We start from the raw sequence: 6,145 nt of genomic DNA, 5'->3' as shown, positions 1-6,145 counted from the left end.
GGAAGAGGAGAGGGCATGCAAGAGAAGATGTGCAATAATAGTGCTCTAAAAAAGCAACTGTAATGAGCATTGCTCAGTGAGGTGAAAGCGGGGTTGTGAATGTCACAGTTTATACATTTACATCTTCTAATGTTGTGCAGATTACCCTGTGCTCCTCTCTCTCTCTGTCTCTATTTCTCTCTCAGTGTCGTCTTGGGACGTCTTGGGACGTCCTCCTGACGTGAAAGGCGCTTTATAAATGGAATCTTGTTGTTGTTGTTGTTGTCTCTTTGTTCTCTCTCTGTCTCTCAGTCTGTCTGTATGTCTCTCTCTGTCTCTCAGTCTGTCTGTATGTCTCTCTCTGTCTCTCAGTCTGTCTGTATGTCTCTCTCTGTCTCTCAGTCTGTCTGTATGTCTCTCTCTGTTCCCAGTCTGTCTCTGCCTGTCTCTCTCTTTCTGTCCTCTCAGTCTGTGTGTGTGTGTCTCTCGCTCGCTTGCGCTGTTTAATTCTCTCTCTTGAGTTTTTGTGATTCATATTCATGAGACATAGTTTAGTCCAAATCGTTTGTCAAACCATCGGATATAATTTTTATCCTGAATTAACCTGTTCTGTTCCAGCCACTGTTTAGACATCAGTAACTTGGGTGAAAAGTTCCAGAGAGTATTAGGCGGCAAGAGTCAAGGCTTGGGGGGGGTAATAATAAGCCTTGCAGTTGATATAGCACCCTATCACGTCTTCTAGATGTCTCAAAGCGCTTCACACGATATACTGTAAAATTAATTGACTCTGTATTTTGTGGGCGAAACATGGCAGCCAATTGTGTCCCCACAAACAGCCGTGGATTGAGTGACCAAATTATTATTTTTTGAAGGGATTATTGGAAATCGACTCATCAATCACCAATCGACTAACAACCTTGTTCTTATTTACTGGGTAAACAGAGTGTGTGGAGGAAGGAAACTTGCCCAACAAATTCAACCCCGAATTCTCGTCACTAAAGCCCCTCATTCCATGGGATCATCTTCATCTTCAAATCCCTTAATTCCCTGACACCTCCCAACCTCTCCCCCTCTCCACACTCACCCACAGTTTGCGCTGGTGGTAGAAGGCGTCCAACAGCCTAACGATGTTGGGGTGACGGCACGAGCCCAAAATCTCGATCTCCACCATATAGTCCTCCAGATCCTCCTCATCATACGTCACAATCACCTTGGCCGCTGCCAGGATCCCAGTCGTCCTATTCTGTGCCTGCATCAAACACCAAACATCAGACAGTGAGTTCCAAAGAATCCCACCTACATTTGGGGTCCCATCACGGTGATGGGTTTCCGTGTGTGTCAGACACCCGGCCGGACGGTGACGGGTTTCCGTCTGTGTCAGACACCCGGCTGATCATTGTGACGGGTTTCCGTGTGTGTCAGACACCGGCTGACAAACGATAAAGGGTAGTTGATGGTGTAAATTTACATGACCTGTTCTTGGAAAGTGCAGAATGTGGCTAACGGCTAAATTCAGCCTTAATTATTCTGTGTTTCCTAAAAAGAGAACTCCAGAGAAGATAGTTTGTGAAACACTGATCTAATCTACTTCTAGGCTCTTATTCACCTCACCTCCACACCCTCTTCCCCTCCGCCACCACCCCAGTTTGTGTTCCTTTGAGTTCAAAACGTTGAGGGAACTAAGAAACAGGAGAAGGCCGTTCAGCTCCTCGAGCCTCTTCCATCATTCTATAAGTTTATGGCTGATCTACAACTCAAATCCAATTACCCTCCCTTGCCCCATATTCCTTGACCCGTCACTGGGGGCAGGGAATGCTCCCCCTCAGCTCCTGTTAACCCTTCAAAGCCAAAGCCCTAATGGATAGGGTGGTCCTAACTGGACAAGCAGTGGGAAAGAGACAGCGACATCAATGGCTAAATTATGCAGTAAAATAACAAAACAATTGAAATTGTGTGTCAGTCTCTCATTAAAGGCACCAGCCGGATATCAGTCATTTCACAACGTCTATCAATGTCTCTGGCAGGAAGCAATTCGTCTGTGAAGAAATTATTGGGCAATGCAGTACTCTGACTTTAGGATAATAATATAAATAATAATATAATAATATTAATAATAATATAATACTAACATAATAATAATCCTTACATTTGATACAGCTCTTATCATGTCTTCGAGACTCTCAAAGCGCTTCACAGATACATTGTAAAGTGAATGGACTGTATATTTTGTGGGCGAAACCGCAGCCAATTGCACACAGCAGCGTCCACAAACAGTTGTGGATTGAAGTGACCAAATTATTATTATTTTGTTGAGGAATTATTACCCGGAAAAGCAATCTGCCATTCGACTAACAACCAGGTCCTACTTACTGCTGGTAAACAGAGGCGCGCGTGTGGGAATAAGGAAACTTGCCAAGTTTTGCCCTACCACCCGGGAATCAAACCCGGGTCTCTCCTTGCGAGGCAGAGGCTCTAACCACTGAGCTACAGGACGATACACATTTCTTCACTCGGAGAAATTGTGGGATGTGGAATTGGTTCAGAGTCAACTGGTTTCAAGAGTGAAGTGGTTAGTGATATGAGGCTAGAGGTATGAAGGGGGGGTGAGGGAGATAACGGTGTGATTAGGAGGAACGTCTTTACGCAGAGGAGGAGAATGTGGAACTCACTGCCAGGAGCTGTGGTTGAACCAAAAAGCATAACTGTATTTAAGAGGAATTTCTTTTTTTTTTGGTCAGCCGGAGGTCAGATAAATGCGGAAATCCAACCCAACTGAGAATTCCATCCCTCCCACCTATACACGGAGATCCCAGGGCTAAAGGGTTTAGAGTAAACTTGATGCAGGAGTGTGGGAGAGGCGATTAGAAGGGTGTGGGAGAGGGGAATAGAGGGGTGTGGGAGAGGGGGATAGAGGGGTGTGGGAGAGGGGGATAGAGGGGTGTGGGAGAGGGGATAGAGGGGTGTGGGAGAGGGGAATAGAGGGGTGTGGGAGAGGGGGATAGAGGGGTGTGGGAGAGGGGAATAGAGGGTGTGGAGGGGATAGAGGGGTGTGGGAGAGGGGGATAGAGGGGTGTGGGAGAGGGGAATAGAGGGGTGTGGGAGAGGGAATAGAGGGTGTGGGAGAGGGGGATAGAGGGGTGGGAGAGGGGGATAGAGGTGTGGAGAGGGGGATAGAGGGTGTGGGAGAGGGGGATAAGGGGTGTGGGAGAGGGGGATAGAGGGTGTGGGAGGGGGATAGAGGGGTGTGGGAGAGGGGAATAGAGGGTGGTGGGAGAGGGGGATAGAGGGGTGTGGAGAGGGGGATAGAGGGTGTGGGAGAGGGGATAGAGGGGTGTGGGAGAGGGGAATAGAGGGTGTGGGAGAGGGAATAGAGGGGTGGGAGAAGGGGAAGAGGGGTGTGGGAGAGGGGAATAGAGGGTGTGTAATAATAAGCCTTGCAGTTGATATAGCACCCTATCACGTCTTCTAGATGTCTCAAAGCGCTTCAACACGATATACTGTAAAATTAATTGACTCTGTATTTTGTGGGCGAAACATGGCAGCCAATTGTGTCCCCACAAACAGCCGTGGATTGAGTGACCAAATTATTATTTTTTGAAGGGATTATTGGAAATCGACTCATCAATCACCAATCGACTAACAACCTTGTTCTTATTTACTGGGTAAACAGAGTGTGTGGAGGAAGGAAACTTGCCCAACAAATTCAACCCCGAATTCTCGTCACTAAAGCCCCTCATTCCATGGGATCATCTTCATCTTCAAATCCTTAATTCCCTGACACCTCCCAACCTCTCCCCCTCTCCACACTCACCCACAGTTTGCGCTGGTGGTAGAAGGCGTCCAACAGCCTAACGATGTTGGGGTGACGGCACGAGCCCAAAATCTCGATCTCCACCATATAGTCCTCCAGATCCTCCTCATCATACGTCACAATCACCTTGGCCGCTGCCAGGATCCCAGTCGTCCTATTCTGTGCCTGCATCAAACACCAAACATCAGACAGTGAGTTCCAAAGAATCCCACCTACATTTGGGGTCCCATCACGGTGATGGGTTTCCGTGTGTGTCAGACACCCGGCCGGACGGTGACGGGTTTCCGTCTGTGTCAGACACCCGGCTGATCATTGTGACGGGTTTCCGTGTGTGTCAGACACCGGCTGACAACGATAAAGGGTAGTTGATGGTGTAAATTTACATGACCTGTTCTTGGAAAGTGCAGAATGTGGCTAACGGCTAAATTCAGCCTTAATTATCTGTGTTTCCTAAAAAGAGAACTCCAGAGAAGATAGTTTGTGAAACACTGATCTAATCTACTTCTAGGCTCTTATTCACCTCACCTCCACACCCTCTTCCCCTCCGCCACCACCCCAGTTTGTGTTCCTTTGAGTTCAAAACGTTGAGGGAACTAAGAAACAGGAGAAGGCCGTTCAGCTCCTCGAGCCTCTTCCATCATTCTATAAGTTTATGGCTGATCTACAACTCAAATCCAATTACCCTCCCTTGCCCCATATTCCTTGACCCGTCACTGGGGGCAGGGAATGCTCCCCCTCAGCTCCTGTTAACCCTTCAAAGCCAAAGCCCTAATGGATAGGGTGGTCCTAACTGGACAAGCAGTGGGAAAGACAGCGACATCAATGGCTAAATTATGCAGTAAAATAACAAAACAATTGAAATTGTGTGTCAGTCTCTCATTAAAGGCACCAGCCGGATATCAGTCATTTCACAACGTCTATCAATGTCTCTGGCAGGAAGCAATTCGTCTGTGAAGAAATTATTGGGCAATGCAGTACTCTGACTTTAGGATAATAATATAAATAATAATATAATAATATTAATAATAATATAATACTAACATAATAATAATCCTTACATTTGATACAGCGTCTTATCATGTCTTCGAGACATCTCAAAGCGCTTCACAGGATACATTGTAAAGTGAATGGACTGTATATTTTGTGGGCGAAACTCAGCAGCCAATTGCACACAGCAGCGTCCCCACAAACAGTTGTGGATTGAAGTGACCAATTATTTATTTTGGAGGAATTATTACCCTGGAAAAGCAATCTGCCATTCGACTAACAACCAGGTCCTACTTACTGCTGGTAAACAGAGGCGCGCGTGTGAGGAATAAGGAAACTTGCCCAATGTTTTGCCCTAACCCACCCGGGAATCAAACCCGGGTGCTCTCACTTGCGAGGCAAGTGCTCTAACCACTGAGCTACAGGACGATACACATTTCTTCACTCGGAGAAATTGTGGGATGTGGAATTGGTTCAGAGTCAACTGGTTTCAAGAGTGAAGTGGTTAGTGATATGAGGCTAGAGGTATGAAGGGGGGGTGAGGGAGATAACGGTGTGATTAGGAGAACGTCTTTACGCAGAGGAGGAGAATGTGGAACTCACTGCCAGGAGCTGTGGTTGAACCAAAAAGCATAACTGTATTTAAGAGGAATTTCTTTTTTTTTTGGTCAGCCGGAGGTCAGATAAATGCGGAAATCCAACCCAACTGAGAATTCCATCCCTCCCACCTATACACGGAGATCCCAGGGCTAAAGGGTTTAGAGTAAACTTGATGCAGGAGTGTGGGAGAGGCGATTAGAAGGGTGTGGGAGAGGGGAATAGAGGGGTGTTGAAGAGGGGGATAGAGGGGTGTGGGAGAGGGGGATAGAGGGGTGTGGGAGAGGGGGAAATAGAGGGGTGTGGGAGAGGGGAATAGAGGGGTGTGGGAGAGGGGGATAGAGGGGTGTGGGAGAGGGGGATAGAGGGTGTGGGAGGGGGATAGAGGGGTGTGGGAGAGGGGGATAGAGGGGTGTGGGAGAGGGGAATAGAGGGGTGTGGGAGAGGGAATAGAGGGTGTGGGAGAGGGGGATAGAGGGGTGGGAGAGGGGGATAGAGGTGTGGAGAGGGGGATAGAGGGTGTGGGAGAGGGGGATAGAGGGGTGTGGGAGAGGGGGATAGAGGGGTGTGGGAGGGGGATAGAGGGGTGTGGGGAGAGGGGAATAGAGGGTGTGGGAGAGGGGATAGAGGGGTGTGGGAGGGGAAATAGAGGGTGTGGGAGAGGGGATAGAGGGGTGTGGGGAGAGGGGAATAGAGGGGGTGTGGGGAGAGGGAATAGAGGGGTGGGAGAGAGGGGATAGAGGGGTGTGGGAGAGGGGAATAGAGGGTGTG

This window comes from Callorhinchus milii, unplaced genomic scaffold, assembly GCF_018977255.1.
Source record: "Callorhinchus milii isolate IMCB2004 unplaced genomic scaffold, IMCB_Cmil_1.0 Scaffold28, whole genome shotgun sequence".
In the NCBI taxonomy this organism is placed as follows: domain Eukaryota; kingdom Metazoa; phylum Chordata; class Chondrichthyes; order Chimaeriformes; family Callorhinchidae; genus Callorhinchus; species Callorhinchus milii.
This window is presented reverse-complemented; position numbering follows the sequence as displayed.